The sequence below is a fragment of the Penicillium antarcticum genome (genome assembly GCF_028974205.1).
Source record: "Penicillium antarcticum strain IBT 31339 chromosome Unknown utg000005l_segment0_segment0, whole genome shotgun sequence".
Classification (NCBI taxonomy): domain Eukaryota; kingdom Fungi; phylum Ascomycota; class Eurotiomycetes; order Eurotiales; family Aspergillaceae; genus Penicillium; species Penicillium antarcticum.
The window spans coordinates 3,763,320-3,781,519 of NW_026695303.1; positions in this window are offsets into that span (position 1 = coordinate 3,763,320).

Genomic DNA, 18,200 nt, shown 5'->3' on the forward strand with positions numbered 1-18,200 from the left:
CCACTAACCGTTTTGAAATTTGATGAAATGTAATTGTATATAGATTATTTAGCATTGAAATTACCTACTTGCCCTTATAATAGGATATATTAGCAACATTGTTGCGAGTTCTAGTAAAAGGTGTAGTTTGTTCGATATATGCGGTCGGAAATATATATTTGAAGTATCACAATATCAAGTGCAATATAGCCATATTTTCTGACGTACGTCAGAAAGTTACCTCTCTACTACTAATTCCCTTATAAGTATAGATAAATCCCTTAGTATCATTTATTAACGTACCTCAGAATTTGAGGGTATCTCTAACCTATATTCGAGATCCCTTAGTATCACTTTTTAACACACCTCAGAATTTGAGGCCTTTTTCGATAACTTGTACGGTTCTTCTTGCGGGTGTATTAGACTTCCGCATAACCCAATTTGGGTCGAAGGTCTCGACCCAGAACCCAACCCAGCCTGGGTCCGGGTCGAACTTCATTGACCCGGACCCAACCCGGACCCAATACTGGGGCCCCAGTAAAACCCAGTTCGGGCCCAACTCGACCCAACTTTTGCATAATTCCAATCATAAAGCTGCTCTGTCATCAAAATAACATACTGTTTTTTACATCAGTTTTGGTTTATACCTTGAACCACTGTACATTCCTAGTACACTCCTTTGGAAAAAGTAAGAAATAAGTCTGTAATCTGAGATGGTTGATCTTTCTTATTGTTAATTACCTATTTGAAAGCCAAGTTTATGGTGATAAAGTGGTTTTTTTAGCTCGGTGAAAGTTTTCTTGAATTAAGTGTAGATATATATATCTACGATATGTTACACTGGTGCATCTTTGTAGACTTGATATGATTATTATAGAATTCTGTCAGTATTGCTTCAATTTGTTTATAGTATATTTAAATATTATGCCTTTATTATTTGACTATACTAGACTAGTAGGTAGTAAGGCTGTGTTAGTTGTAAGATCTTTTTCTAGTAGTGTTGATCTCTACCTAACAATGGACCTAGCCGCTGGATGGTCAGTTATAAAGGAGATGGTTTTTCCGCCGAAATAAAATCGGTCACGTGCCTACAGAGTTCCGCTGGACCTAGAAGTGCCAGCGTTTAGTCTACCTTAATATATGGTATTACACGCATTATACTAGGCTTCTACTTCACTTACCTATTCCTACACCTAGAGACTACTTGCGTGGTTATATAATAGGTGAGGTGAGATGAAATTTTTTCATGATCAGGGGTAAAAGTTAGGGTGGGAATTGGGTTATTATTGGGTTTTCTGGGTTATTACTGGGGTATTGCTAGACTTCCGCATAACCCAATTTGGGTCGAAGGTCTCGACCTAGAACCCAACCCAGCCTGGGTCCGGGTCGAACTTCATTGACCCGGACCTAACCCGGACCCAATACTAGGGCCCTAGTAAAACCCAGTTCGGGCCCAACTCGACCCAACTTTTGCATAATTCCAATCATAAAGCTACTCTGTTATCAAAATAACATACTGTTTTTTACATCAGTTTTGGTTTATACCTTGAACCACTATACATTCCTAGTACACTCCTTTAGAAAAAGTAAGAAATAAGTCTGTAATCTAAGATGGTTGATCTTTCTTATTGTTAATTACCTATTTGAAAGCCAAGTTTATGGTGATAAAGTGGTTTTTTTAGCTCGGTGAAAGTTTTCTTGAATTAAGTGTAGATATATATATTGTAGTGGTGAATCCCGTGACAGTAGTATTTTAATAGCCTGAGGCATCTATGATGCCTCAAGAGATATGCAGTCTTCTCCTACAGAGAGAGAGGAGTATGATCCAACAACCTCAATATGACTATAGTTACTCGCAAAACTTCTTGATTCATGATATAGTATTAGGTTCGGTACGATTTACACCTTCAGGGACCGCTCTCTACGCCTTTAGGCTATAGGAGTGGTTATGTGATCTCTTTATTAGTATCGACCCGTCTGCTATGTTAGACTGCTATCGTGCCATCCCTATTTCAATATCTACGATATATTACACTGGTGCATCTTTGTAGACTTGATATGATTATTATAGAATTCTGTCAGTATTGCTTCAATTTGTTTATAGTATATTTAAATATTATGCCTTTATTATTTGACTATACTAGACTAGTAGGTAGTAAGGCTGTGTTAGTTGTAAGGTCTTTTTCTAGTAGTGTTGATCTCTACCTAACAATGGACCTAGCCGCTGGATGGTCAGTTATAAAGGAGATGGTTTTTCCGCCGAAATAAAATCGGTCACGTGCCTATAGAGTTCCGCTAGACCTAGAAGTGCTAGCGTTTAGTCTACCTTAATATATGGTATTACACGCATTATACTAGGCTTCTACTTCACTTACCTATTCCTACACCTAGAGACTACTTACGTGGTTATATAATAGGTGAGGTGAGATAAAATTTTTTCATGATTAGGGGTAAAAGCTGGGGTGGGAATTGGGTTATTATTGGGTTTTCTGGGTTATTACTAGGGTATTGCTGGGTTTTCTGGGTTATTACTAGGGTTTTGCTAGGTTTTCCGGGTTCTTGCTAGGCTATTCGGCTAGACGTATATAAAGGTGGAGTAATCTAACCAATTAATCGCGAGGATACGTCTTAGAGTCCTTTTCTTTGTTGATATATCGTATTTGCTAGATTCACTCACTATTAATAGATATTATTACTTTGTAAGTTCTCTATTCTCCCTTTCTTCCTTACTTTACTTCTTGGTCAATCTATTATATCGCAAAACTAGTAGTCTGACTTCGCATCCTCTCTTTACGATAGTGATCTAGATAATCTTAGCTATCTTACACCATCAAACCACCTAGCAACTCTATCCGGTAGCCAATATACAATCGAAACCGTCGATCCTAACTTCCTCCGACCGAATATCCCACTAATAGTCCCCTCCTACTTAATACGCGTTGGACCCGACCGAAGGAAAGCGTTTGTTCTCTACGATAAAATGTCATATAACGACTAGGTAGACTGGTGGTTACAAACCGACTTTGGAAGAAAGAGCAAGATTAAGTAGGACTCGACGCGCCATTCGGAGATTTAGAGCCACTACAACCAGGTTGCTTATAGTATAGATAGCGCACCAAAGGTTATATATCAACGTTGTGGCGCTATTCTCGAGCATCCTTATATAGTCAATCCAAAGGCTATAGGCAAAGTGCAATATTATAGCACATCAATAATGCAGAAATATTTGAAGATAGCGGGATATCTAAGGAGTGAGCAAGGGAAGAGAGTAGAGATTACAAAATTTCTAAAGGAAGGGGTACGTTCTAATTTAGCTATTTATTCTACCTTACTAATTGATCCTGGCTACTAATAATAGGGATAAGCCGAAATACCGTTCTCGCAAGAAGCCTAGGAAGAAGATATCCTATAGTTTATTACACTCAATCGGCTTCTACTTTATCTGATTGAGCACCCGGCATTTCGGCGTCTTATTTCTCGGGCTCGCTACGCCCCGTTACCTCCGATTATTCCCTCTGCCGATACAATCCGTCGCCGACTAGAGAGTATTGTCAAAGATCGGCAAGAGCGTATCCTTCGTACACTACCTATTAGTGCGAAGATATCAATTGCGCTTGATTGCTAGATATCTCTATTCTCGCAGGCGTTTATGGCAATCACTGGCTACTTTGTTGATATTAATTGGGTCTATCGTGAGGTGCTACTTAGGTTCAAACCTCTCTACGGTACGCATATAGGTACAAACCTAAGCAATGTTCTTCTTGAAACTCTGATAGAGTATAACCTTAAAGCCCGAGTATTCGGGTTAACAACGAATAATATATCTAATAATAAGACATTGTTTGATTCTCTACAATAGGGCCTATTAGATAGTGTTATTATTGTTCGAATTCTATGTCTTGCTCACGTTATCTAGCTTAGTCTAAACTAGCTCCTTGATCGTATTAAGGTAGTTCCACTAAATAACTCAGCTAAGACGAGATAGACAGAGAAGCAATCAAGATTAGCCTATTTAAACGCGCAGCATCGGAATCGTGAGATATCCTTTACATTAAATAAGGTCCTCTTTCTTGCAATCTATATAAACGCAAGCCCTTAGCGCCGGGAGACGTTTTACAATCTCTAGACAATAGCCGTTAAGCTAGTGCCGATCCAAGATATAAGAACTCGATAGAATTCGACATTTCTAATGCTTCGCCGGGCAAAACGTCTACGTCCTATCTTTACGCTATTTTGTGCAGAGTACGATTGCGAAGAGATATTACTCTACGAGGAGGAGTGGCGTTAAGTTGACTATCTTCTTTGTATCACTAAGCTATTCTTCGACTATACAACTTAGCTATCAAAGACTCGAGATATTACTGCGTATTATATATTCAAGATTTACAACAAACTCTTTGAGTATCTAGAGCAGTCAATAAAGCAGCTACGACGAAAGCGTGTGCTATGGAAAAAGCAGATACTTTATGCACTTGAAGCTGGTCGGTTAAAGCTTGATAAGTACTACTCTCAAACTAATAATATTCGAGGGTATATCTATGCGATTAGCACAATACTAGCGCTAGTGAATAAGTTTAAGTTCTTTCTTACGAAGGACTAGGATTAGAAATAGCGTGATACGTATCGCAAATCCTTCTAGGAAGCTCTGATTCTATACCAAGAGTAGCTTTCAACCCTTAACTAGTTATTAGATGGCCCCCAAATAATAGCTCGGCTAGGATCGAAGCTTAATACGATATTAAATAGAAGCAACGTACAAGCAAGCACGGCTACTAATAAAATAACTCAATATCTTGATAGTGGTATGTTTAAACAAAGCTATTCAGGATTCTTACTAACTTAGTATTAGATCCTATTTATATTGCACCTCTTACATTCTAGCGAGAGAACTAAGCTCGCTTCCTAGTAATTGCCGCCCTTGCGCGTGATATCCTCTTATTCCCTACAATAGGTGTAGGCGTTAAGCGGCTCTTTAACACTACTCGGGATATCTATTATTACCGCCGAGGGAGGATAAAGTCTTCTACGATCGAAGATTTAATAATGTTTCTTTGTACTTCAAGATTTGATATCGAAGAAGAAGAGGCGAGGCTTCTTAAGAAGTTCTTCTCTTATAATAAGATAGAAGCGGCAAAGGAAGAGAAGGATGAGAAGCTTAACGAGATTGAGATCGAGCCAATTAGTGACACTAAGGAACAGGAGACTACAATTGATGAAGAGATAGAGGTAGATAAGGTTTTATTAGCTACGTTTGAAGAACAGACTAGACGTGAATCCCAGGTGCAGTTACCAGGGAACAACACCCAAGTGCGCGCGTTAGGACGGAAGCGAAAGAGTCGAGAAGATGATATTTTTGAGTACCATTAGTTAGCAGTATAGGCAATTGATATAAACTATACATTTCATCCAATATTTACTACTTTATTTCAAAATTAAAATGTTAGTTCTGATTCAGCTATAATAGAAATACCTAATATTACAGCCAAAAATTGCATAATTTATGTAGTCACGGGCCTAAGCGTGTTTGCAATGTTTATAACCCAAGTTGGGGCCCCAGACCCAGTACTAGGTCAGACATTATAACCCGGACCCAGTGCTAGGTCGAAGACTCTGACCCAAAACCCAACCCAGCCCGGGTTAGGTCCGGGTTGGGTCCGGGTTAGGTTGGGTCATGCGGAAGTCTAGGGTGTATAAGGTTCTTCGCGGTTCTTTGCGGTTCGAACCGCAAGGAACCTCGATATAGTGGCGCTCTCTATCCAATCACTAGATAGAATTCGATATAGTCTATCTATATCTTCTATTAGCCCTACTAGTAGCCAATTCCCTCAAGATTCTAGTATATCTCTCTTCTTTACCTTCCCCCTTTTTATTTTATACTCAATTCGTCAAAATATCACAGAGCCAGACCTCTTAGTTCTTAGATAACTATCCCTCATCGATTTTTGGCGATAATCTAATGGATACCCTCTCCTTCCTTCCTTCTAACGGGCTATTCAACCTCGACGGGCGTGACACGCCAAATTCCACCCCTAACGTGAACTTTACCCGACTAGTAGTGCCTCCTCCGATTCCCGAAACACTCTAACGCGTTAGCCCTCCAAGAAAGAAGATCTATATCCTCTAGACTAAGATAGCGAATAATGATTTCATTGTATAGTGGCTATAGACTAAGTTTGGAAGTCAGATAAAACGGAATATCTTTGATATCAAGCACTAGTCAGAGTGCTAGGATCACTTTGAACAGGTTGCAGCTACTCAAGATAGAACTCCTAAGGTTATATGTAAGATTTGCAACTATATCCTAGCTTATCCTGCCGATCGCCACCGGGGAACAACCTATATAAACAAGCACTACACACAAGGGGTCAATTGTCGGAAGCTAGTGCCTCGGTCGCAAGATATTAGACGGATAATATTAAATAGGGTATATAGAACTCTTACCTTTTATCCTTTTCTTTACTAATATTATAAAAATCTCTTACTAGGTATACCATACACCTTAGAGACTATATTTTACCTAGTAAGCCTAGATAGAGAGGTTAATTACCTTTATTACTACCTCGCGGTTACTATTCCTCCTTATTAAGTATCCTAAATTCCGCGCCCTTATCGAAATAGCCCGACTTACTCCCTCTATACCTAAAATCCCTTCTATATTTATAGTCCGCCGGCACCTTAGGGAGATAGTAGAATAACGCTAGTATACTCTTTTTCGTAAGCTTCCTTAGGGCGCAAAACTCTCTATTGTATTAGATTGCTAGACCTTACCTTTTCGCTAGTCTTTTATAGTAGTAATAGGCTACTTTCTTGACCAAGAGTAGAACTACCGTAAGATCTTACTTGGCTTTAAGCCACTATATAGCTCGTATATAAGGGCCTATCTAAGTATAGTTCTCCTAAACCTTTTTAAGAAGTATTAGGTTGTTTACTAGGTAATAACTATTACTACTAATAACGCGTCTAATAATGGTATATTGCTAGGTAGTCTTTAAGAGGCTTACGAGTCTCTAGAGTTACCTAGGTATATTCTGGTTATTTAGATACCCTATATCGCGTATATTATATAGCTTAGTCTAAAAGAGCTTCTTAGTTAGATAGATACGAACCCGCGGAACGATTAGGAAGAGATAGAATAGGTAGAGGAAGGGACTAGGGCCTAGCAAGAGAATAGGAAGATTGTGGTGACACTTAACAAGGTCTAGTGTTCTCTTACTTCTCTCTTATTTTATATACTAACTATTCTGTCATCTTCTAGGTTCGCAAGGTCGCAGTTTATATCAACAAAAGTCCCTAGCGCCGTGAGAGTTTTATGAAACTTCAGACGGAAGAGCCAAAGCTTATGCCTATCCAAGATGTTCGGACACGCTGGAATTCAACGTTCCTGATGCTCCGGCGTGCCCGGCGGCTATAGTCTGCCTTTGATAGCTTCTGTGCTAAATTCAACCTTACTAATATAAAGATGGATAAAGATGAATGGCGATAGGTTGATTATCTTCTCTCAATCACCTATCCCTTCTTTAAATTCACTTTATCTCTCTTAGCAACCATAGATGTTACCGTTTATAACGTCTTTGGCATCTATAATACCTTGTTCACTTATATTGATAAGGCAAAAGCCTAGCTAGCGCGAAAGAGGGTTGGTTAGAAAAAGGTGATGAAGTCAGCGCTAGATCATGCACGGGATAAGCTTGCTGAGTATTATGGGAAAACTGATGATGTTCCTGGCGATCTCTATGCAATTGCGACTATCTTAGGACCACGGAATAAGCTGGCGTTCTTCTCGGGAAAGGAATAGGAGCCTTACTAGGCGCCACGCTATAGGAAGTCCCTAGAGACTTATATTCAGCCTTACCAAGAGCGCTACAAACAGTCTCCGTCAACGATCTAGTCTATAAGAAACGATATATCTGATATTGATATCCTTGTGACCCCTGCCGAATCCCTCTAGTCCGAAACGACTGCTATAGATGAGCTCACGCGGTATCTTGGAAGTAGTAAGTCTATCCCTCTATATCTTACTTCTTATATGCTCCTTCGGTTTCCTTATACTAACCTTACTAGGTACTGTACAGGCAACCCCTCGGGTGTACTGGAAGGAACACCAAAAGGAATATCCTATTCTAGCAAGCCTCGCCCGAGACGTCCTCACTACCCTAGCTAGTGGCTCTGGCGTTAAGCGGTTATTTAACTCCGCTCGCGATATCTGTCACTATCGACAAGGCTCGCTAAAACCGCAGACTATCCAGGATTTGATGATGTTTATGTGTACAGCAAAATTTGATATGGAGTCAGAACAGCTTGCTTTGATCGAGGAGTACCTTTCTACCCAAGAGAAGCAAGCAGAGAGTGAGCGAAAGGATACAGAGAGGAAGAAAGAGGAGGGATTTGATTTAATCAGTGATGATAAGGAAGATCCTTCTACTACTAAAGCTACCCAACCTTCTAGTGAGCGTACACTTGGGAAGAGACGAGCCGAGACCACGTTAGATAATCTTATCTAACTAGATGATACTGACGAGGTTCCTCTACCTAATAATAGCCACTTACAGGAGGAAAGTGGCACTCAGCGGCGTTCGTCTAGGCGCGTTCCAAAGCGCTTAAGACAGGATAAGGATTTTGTATATAATTAGTAGAAATAAAGACCATTTCGGCAGAAATTAGTTAACGCTTAATAAAGGAATAGTCATATTAAAACCTTCCGTAATATCTATAAATAGGACTAGGCTGAAAGCAAAATACTAAAAAATACAGGCCGATTCTACATAAAATATACGTATCACGGGGTTTTAGATGTTTGTTATGTTTGTAGACCCGCCGGGTCGAACCGCAACTTTGAGGGTCGGTTCTACTCATCCTGAAACCGCCCCGCGGGTCTAAACTTTGTAACCAAGAACCGCCCCGCGGAGGGGCGGGGCGGGGCGGTACGCGGGTCTTGCGGTTCCATCTCGAGGCCTATATAGCTATAATATCCCGGAAGCCCGCGTGCTCTAGGAGCTAGAATAGTAGTCTTGATTTAGTAATAAACCGAAGAAGATATGATTCCCACTTTTCTTGGCTAAACAGGGTATCGGTAGAAGGTACTAGCGCCTTAAGAAATCATTAAAATCGACGTATATAAGGATAAAGAGGATATTATACCGCTTGCATGAATTGCCTAATATTTAGGCCTCTCTTCTTTACACCGTAGCTTACAATATATTTCTTTATGGTTAAAGTCCTATTACTAAGCCCTAGGTGGTTTAGAATAGCCTTGCAAAACTTACATATTACCTTCGGTTCCCTATTAGTAGCCCTGGCTACCTAGTCAAAATAATCCCAAATATCAGAGAAGTGCCGTGAGTCCTAGCGTAGGCGCTTCTTTCTTCTAAAGCCTGATTGTAGCCACTATTGTACGAACTCGATAGTTATTTCTTTAGTATATACTATATATAGAGTGACACAGTTAGGTCGAATAGTCTCGAGGTTAGGTAGAATCGGAGACAAGAAGGTTTGTAGTGTGAAATCGGAGTCGATTACGGAGCTTGCGACCGGAGGAAATACCTATTGACTAATCGATAGATTAGGGGTAAGGTCGTCCGAAGGAAGAATTGGAAGGTTATCTAGTAGTGGGAGGTCTATATTATACGCAGATAATACGTAGGTATTAGTGAATTGAGATATTAGGGACTATATATATTGAAGGGTTTCTCGCTAATAACTATTAGACGACTTACAGAAGATTCTAAAACGCGTAGACTTATATTTAGGGGCCTCGCGATACCCCTGTTCTTCGAAGACAAAAAGATGATATATCAATAAAGGCCTATATAGGAAGAAGAAAAGGCATATTAATTGGTTTATCGTATATATACAGAATAGGTAACCCGCGGGTTACCCGCCAAGAACCTATAAACCTATAGGTTACCCGCTACACTTAATATATTCCCTTCAAGTTAGTCCCGAAGTACTAACGGCCATCGAAAAAAGCTTGTACGGTATATAAGGCTTTGTAGAACACCATAACTTAATAATCGTATTAACTGACGGCCGTCAAAAGTACTAGTGCGATTGCTTATAGTCTATAGCACCCTTTTTATAACGGCCGTCAGAACTTTGATGCCTTTGTTATAAATATCCGCTGAGTTCACTGCACGTCTTATATATATATTTCCTATCTACAGAGCAGTATTCCAACAAGCATTTTTTTCACTACCACAATTATATAGAAAAACGCCGAGAGCAATGTCTATAACATTACCACGACTTACTATTCTAAAAACAAGGCAATTTCCTGAAATTTCACAAAAGAAAGAGAGGCTTTCGGGAAAGAATAGCAGACGTGACTAGAACAGAGGTAAATAACCGTAATTTAATTGACTTAATCAGCAGCCTTATCTATCTTGGCACGGCCTATTTAGGATAGTTATGCTGAAACGGGTTCTTGGCGGGTAACCCGCGGGTACCCGCCAAGAACCCGTAAACCCGTGGGTTTGGGTTTGGGTTTTGGGTCCATACCCGACCTATGGGTACGGTTCCTGAAGTCGTACCCAAACCCGACCCAAAGCGAGGTCTAACTAGGCGCCACGCTATAAGAAGTCCCTAGAGACTTATATTTAGCCTTACTAAGAGCGCTATAAATAGTCTCTATTAACAATCCAGTCTATAAGAAACAATATATCTAATATTGATATCCTTATAACCCCTACCAAATCCCTCTAGTCCGAAACGACTACTATAGATAAGCTCACACGGTATCTTAGAAGTAGTAAGTCTATCCCTCTATATCTTACTTCTTATATACTCCTTCGGTTTCCTTATACTAACCTTACTAGGTACTATTAGACCTCATAACCGCCCGCGGGCGGCCCCTCGGAGGGCCGCCCACAGACCCGCATTTTGCGGGCGGAGGGCAGGCTCCTCCTGCCCGCGGGTCGGGCACGTCTTTTACCTGCCCTCAGAGGGCCGCCCTCGAAACATTTTGAGGGCCGACAAACATGACAAACATAGAAAATCTCTCAATTGCATAAAATATGCAAATTTCAGCTGTATTATTGAGTATTCGATTTACAGCTTAGTTCTCAAAGAGTCACAGAATTACTAGTAGGACTGTCTTCACAATATTCAAGTAATTAATCAAATCCAATTCACATTTATTTTCACGATCTATACTATATACAACATATCTATAGAGTTTCAACTTTATATCTATCAAGAAGCCTTGAACGCTTCCGAACCCTCCCTAAATACCGACTCTGTGTACTAGGTAAACTAGGCTCACACTCCTCTTTATACTCTCCTTCTTCTAGCTCCGACAGAGCACGCTGTCGCCGGTTCGACTAGGCCCTATTAGCTAGGGGTTAAACAGCATTAGGAACCACTGAAATATTATCCTTATTAACCTTATTATCACCCTCGTCATTATCACTAATAGGATCAAGGAGATATATATCGGTATTCTTCTCCTCCTGCTTTGCCTATATCTCTTTATATAAGAGATATTTATTGATTAGCGCTCGCCGACCCTCTTCAATCTCAAACCTTGATATATACATAAATATTATTAGATCTTGAATTATTGATAGGTTTAGAGAGCCTCGCTAGTAGTAGCAGATATCGCGGGCGGAGTTAAAGAGGCGCTCTACACCTGCTCCTATAGTAGGTATCGAAAGTATATCGCGTGCAAGGTTTGTAAGAGCGGGGAATTGATGCTAATGATCCTTCTAGAAAGCATAGGTAGGAGTTCGTACAATTCCTAGAATTGAAGTTAGTATAGGCTAGATTGTAGAGAGATTCTACCTACTCACCGCTATCAAGGTATTCCTTTAGCTTATCGTATTCACTAGATACCAAAGGTTAGGACTCCTCTACCACGTATTCTATCTTAAGCTCTAAAATAGCGACTACGGATAATTAGGCTCTTGATATTGATTGTGTATCCGAATAGCGTCGCTTATAAGATTGAAAGTAATCTTCAAGACTAGCTCGATAGATTGCCCGCTAGTTATTATCTGGATTATCCTAGTCCTTTCCTTCAAAGAACTAAAGCTTTTGCTACGGCGAGAGAATAGTGCTAATTGCGTAGAGATTGTTATCGATAGTGTTAGTTATACTATAATAGTACAAAAGCTTCTTTTCTCCCGCCTTAAGAGAGGCAAGTATAAGCTACTTCTAAGCAACCTTCTTTCGTCTTAATACGCTTTTCGACTTTTTAAGGTGGGTAAAGAGTTTGTTATAGATACTAAAGATTAGATAAATACTAATATCCTTTATCTTTGAAAGAAGGGTTGTGAATTTAAAAAAGGGCTAGGTGATCCAAAGAAGATATTCGATCTATCTCTATTCTTCCTAACTTAAGGCGAAGTGGTCTTAGTTATACTAGGAACAAAACTCATCGAAGGTTGATTAGAGCCGTTTAGCACGTCGGAGTATTAAAAAGGTGGAATTCTAGCGAGTTCGGACATCCTAGATTGGAACAAGCCTTGGCTCTTTAGTCTAAAGGTTATAGAATGACTCCCGCCGTTATGGGCTTGCGTTGATATAGATAGCTAGGTTTCGAACCTAGATAAGAAGAGTTAGTATACTAGGAAAAGTATAATAATAGGGTCTTACCTTATTAAGTGTATCAATAATTTCTCTTTTTTATTGCCTTGCACGAAGAGATCGGACACGATCATTAGACCAATCTATCTCCGTACTCTTGTTCTTTGGAATTGCCTTTATCTTACTAAGAAGGTTATTTAGACTAAGCTGAATAACATAGGCAATACAAGGAACCCGAACAATCGTAGAACTATTATTGAGTTCAAGGGACTATAATAAGTCTTGGATACTCGATATCATAGTGTTATTATTTGATATATTATTAGTAGTGACTATAAGCACTCGATCCGTAATCTTATACTACTAAAGGAGTTTCAAAACCACGTCACTTAGATTAATACCTAAGTGGGATCTAGATAGAGGTTTAAATCTAAGAAGGACCTCTCGATACTCCCAATCCTGGTCAAGAAAATAGCTAGTGACAGCCATAAGGGCCTATCGAAATAGGGATGTCTAGTAATCTAATATAAGTGAAAGCTTTGCATTAGGAGGAAGCTTCTATAGGATTGATTGCTACTATTCTTGAATATATCCCTATAGCCGAGACCGAATTGTTATCGCAGAAGGGATCTCTGGTTATGTAGGGGCAAGTCGGGCAAAGGTAATAAGCTCCCGAAACTCTAGATATTCGATAAATCGGAAGGGGAGACGTGATAGGGCAAGTAGTTGTAAAAGCTTGTGTTCCTATGCTTCCTATGTAAAGACTATTAACTTTTTTGGTGCGTTCTGCGCCTAGTTATTAGGTGATCTATTAGTGAATAGTGTAAATATAGGATAGTTAGTATATATAGCATTCGTAAGTAGCCCTTTGATATTAGCCTTCTGACTAGTGGATTTGCGACAAGTTGGACTAGCTAAATGCCGATAAAGGGCGGTTGTTCTAAACCGCCTATTTGCTGGATAATCAAGGACTTTATAGTATTGACGACATATTGCCCCTAGTTTACCGGTTTTCGTATTAGCAACTTAATCGAATTGCTCCTAATATATTGCTTTCCGATTGCTATTCCAATTTAGTCGCTTTTTCTTTCTAAACTTAGTATTTAGCTACTAGGCGACAAAGTCATCTTTCGATATATCCGCGTATAGAATATAAGCTGTTGATCGACTAGGACTAACACGCTGAAGTGAAGGCGCAATCAGGGGAGGAGGTATTGGGGTAAGAAACCCAGAATTCGATGCTAAGTGTGTATTAGCTTCCAGAAATATCGGGGGTTAGGAATTGCTCGTTCGGAAAAGAGAGAAGAGGGTCGGTTATATCACCCTTATATATAGATAAAGGATAGATATTAGAGAACTGTGAAATTTGTGATATTGTTAACTAACTAGTAACTTAGGGAGTATATGTAAAAAAATAGGGTGAGAGCTTTGAGAGACATACTAAGACCTATATAGGCTTAGTAAATAGGATTAGTGAATCACTATAAGACTTAGCTTGTTAGTTTAATAAACGTATCACAAAATACCCCCCACCTTTACTCGGGAACCCTATTATAACTAGTTAGAGTATTAGGGCCGCTCGCGGGCTGCCCTTAACTAGCCCTCGAAAAATAAGGGCGGCCCTCGAGCGGCCCTCGAGCGGCCCGCGTTTTTAAGAGGGCCGCCCTTATATTGCCAATCCGCCCTCGTTTTTTTCGCTGAGTTCAATACCCCCACTAAATCTAGTGGAAAATGAGCGACGAAATCCCGTATATTCAAAATATTCAAAGTTTAACCGTATACCAATAAATAATAATACCTTATAATCCTTTTATATAACTAAATTATATTACTATTTAGTATTCCTAATGCTAGCTTATTTAGGTCCAGCGAGGGGATCTCGAAATACAATTCTCTAAGCATATAAGACAAAAAGCATGTAGTACCTTTGCTCAAGTACAAATATATATCTCTGCAACCTTAATCGTACAAAATCCGCAACCACCTAACTTACCAATAACTATAGGACATCGAGTGATTTAAAGTCTGAATATTATTATTACCTACTTTAATTACTTATAATACAAGTAAATTTCTTAAAATTTCATGATATTTATACAGAAATAGAGAGAAGAACTAACCTGCAAACCGAAACACTGTTAAATAACAGTAATTTAATGGGATGAATCAGCAGTATAATGCATCTAAATTAGGAAAGGTCGACATTTTTTATGCAAATGAGGGCGGATGAGGGCCGCCCTCGAGCGGCCCTCAGAGGGCGGAGGGTCGGGTGAGGGCGGGCAAGGATCCGCCCTCCGCCCGCGAGGGTCGGGCGGAGGGCCGGCATGTCCCGCCCTCTAAATGTTTTTAACGAGGTCTAGGTACTATATAGGCAACCCCTCGGGTATACTAGAAGGAACACTAAAAGGAATATCCTATTCTAGTAAGCCTCGCCTAAGACGTCCTTACTACCCTAGCTAGTGGCTCTAGCGTTAAGCGGTTATTTAACTCCGCTCGCGATATCTATCACTATCGACAAGGCTCGCTAAAACCGTAGACTATCTAGGATTTGATAATATTTATATATATAGCAAAATTTGATATAGAGTTAGAATAGCTTGTTTTGATCGAGGAGTACCTTTCTACCTAAGAGAAGCAAGTAGAGAGTGAGCGAAAAGATATAGAGAGGAAGAAAGAGGAGGGATTTAATTCAATTAGTGATAATAAGGAAGATCCTTCTACTACTAAAGCTTATCAATATAAGAAGTCTATACGACTATAAAAGAACCCTTTTTATAATGGAGGGTAGGAAAAAGCCACTTTTTCCTATAAGACCAATTATAATATAGTGGATCTTATCTATAAGATAAGATCCCGAACCAATAAGAACCGAGATCTCGGCTATAACCGAATACCTTCGGATACTATCGGCAATAGAAGCTAATAGAAAGAACTAGAAGCATCTGCTGATAAATCAAATTACCAATGCTGATAAATCAACTAGGTGGCAAGAGCATTTGCCACCTAGGGGAAATAACATAAATAGAGAGTGATACCCCGACTGAAATAAATAACTATACTCTTCTCTCTCACTTTATTCTTCTTACTCTCTTCTTTATTACTTCCTTTCCTCTTATCACATGATCCTATAACCCTGACATCCTCAGAGGTTATGAGCCCGGCTTCTACGCTCAATTAGGACACTGTGAAACAATTGATTAATAATCAAAAAAAAAAATAATCTGACACCGTCCGGTTTCGAACCCGCACCCTGTTAGATCATAATACCCAAATATCAAACTAGGCCACCTAGCCAGTTTTCACTATACGGAACATATTCCTTTCACATACCTTATACCTATACCTAAGATACTATATCCCAAAATGGGCTCTTCTGAAAAAATCACTATAGCTAAACTGAAAGGAAGCCTTGATTACCCGCGCTGGCGGCGAAATTGTAAGGCTATTCTCACAAGAGAAGACCTCGAAGAAGCTATAGAGTCTGATCTCTATCAGTCTGAAGACCCTATTGAGAAGAAGAAAAATAGGAAGGCTATGGCCTCTATTTTACTATTTTGCTCAGATGAAGTCCAAATACAGATAGCGGACTATAATAGCGCCTACCTTGCCTGGCAAGCGCTAGATACCACCTACAATAGGGGGGGGTTTTATAACAGAATATATGCTGCTACGACAGCTCTTTCAAACTCGCCTTACGGATTTTGAAACTATGGAGGCTTTCCTCTATAAAATCAGAAACCCAAGGAGTGAACTTGAAAATCAGGGTATCAGCCTTCCCGAAAAGGTTGTTATATCTTTCACGCTTTTTAGCCTGACAGAAGAGTACGAACCTTTCGTACAAAATATAACTCAGGCCTTCCGGGGCAATACCAATGCCTATACACTAGATACGCTGACCTCTAGCTTGATTGATGAAGCTAGAGGCAAAGAAGCAATATCTAGTGAGAAAACTAGTGAGAAAGCCTTTCTTACTAGTAAGAAATATATAAAAAGAGGACAAAACAACCAGTCTTTCTGCGAAAACTGTAGGAAACCAGGACATTCCTCTGAAATATGCTGGTTTCTACACCCAAATAAAGCCCCAAGTGGTTGGGAACAGCGAACGTCGAAAAATCGCGTTGTTAAAAGATCTGAATACCCTAAAAGCGAATTCAGTAAAATGAATAACGCTAAAAAGGACGCACTTATAGCACAAATTCAAGAATCTGATCAGCCTACTCAGGTAGATCAAGAAGAAACTATAACAGCCAATGAGCTTATCGATTTTAATTTCGATGATATGGATACTGAGGTATGTGTCTCAAATATATATATAGCGAAAACCGCTAATAATATACTAGATGGTCTAATAACGGGTCGAGAAATAAACCCTATAAACACAAAAAATACAAAAAACAGTGACCTACTAGCTAGAAAAAATAGAAAAATACGCTTTATTATTGATAGTGGCGCTACTATCAATACTATAGCTAATATACAAGATTTTACTTCCTATAAACCTATTAAGACCACTGTACGGTGGGGAGACGCAAACAATATAACCTCAGAATATAAGGGAGACGTGACTATAAAAACAAATACAGACTATATCTATACGTTAAAAAACGTGCTATACCTACCTCAATTAGGCGTAAACCTAATGAGTCTTGATAAAATGCCAGATATCATAAGCCTGTTTCTCCCTAGAAAGGCTATACTCTATCAACATAAAAGAATAGTAGCAATTGGCTATAAACAAAACAACCTATACTATACGGAAGCTCAAATACTACCTAACAATACTGAAAGTGCTCAAATAGCACAGAAAATAATAGACCTTCCGCAAACAGCAAAAGATAAAAAGACTAATAATCTTACAATAATGACCCAATGGCATATACGCCTAGGGCATTGCAATATAAAAGCCCTAACTTATATGTTACGGGCCCAGAATATCACTATAACTCAACAAGATATCAATAACTTTATAGCTAATAAATGCAAAATATGCCTTTTAGCTAAAGACAATAGATATATCTATAAGAACTCATCTGATCTTATAGAATACGATATATTAGACCGAATACATACAGACCTAGGCGGGCCACTACTACCTACGATATAATAGATATACCAAAGAACATTATACCTATTAGAGGCCGTTGGGTTTTTAAGAAAAAACCTATACTAGACCCTAATAGTGTAAAGCCGTCCTATATAACTAATAGTGATAAGACTATTAGATACAAAGCCCGCTGGGTTATACAAGGCTTTAACCAAAGACTAGGAATAGACTTCCTAGAGACATTCTCTACTACGTGTAGAACAGAGACCTGGCACCTACTACTGATAATAGCGGTGAATAAGGGCTGGGAAATAAGACAATACGACGTGAAAAACGCTTTTGTTCACGCCGATATAGACGCTAATATCTATACCATACTACCTATCGGGGTATATAATAATAATAAGAAATGCTGCCTTTTAAAGAAAGCATTATATGGCCTAAAGCAGAGCCCTAGGCTATGGTATAAACACCTAGCCACTATACTACTAAGATTCGAATTCGACGTATTCCCGTACGACGAAGGAATATTTATAAACCATAAAACAGGCTGTATTTTAATATGTCACGTTGATGATATATTGGCTATACATCCTAATATACAATATATAAGAAATATAACTAATAAAATAAGAGAATACGTGAAACTAGAAGAAAT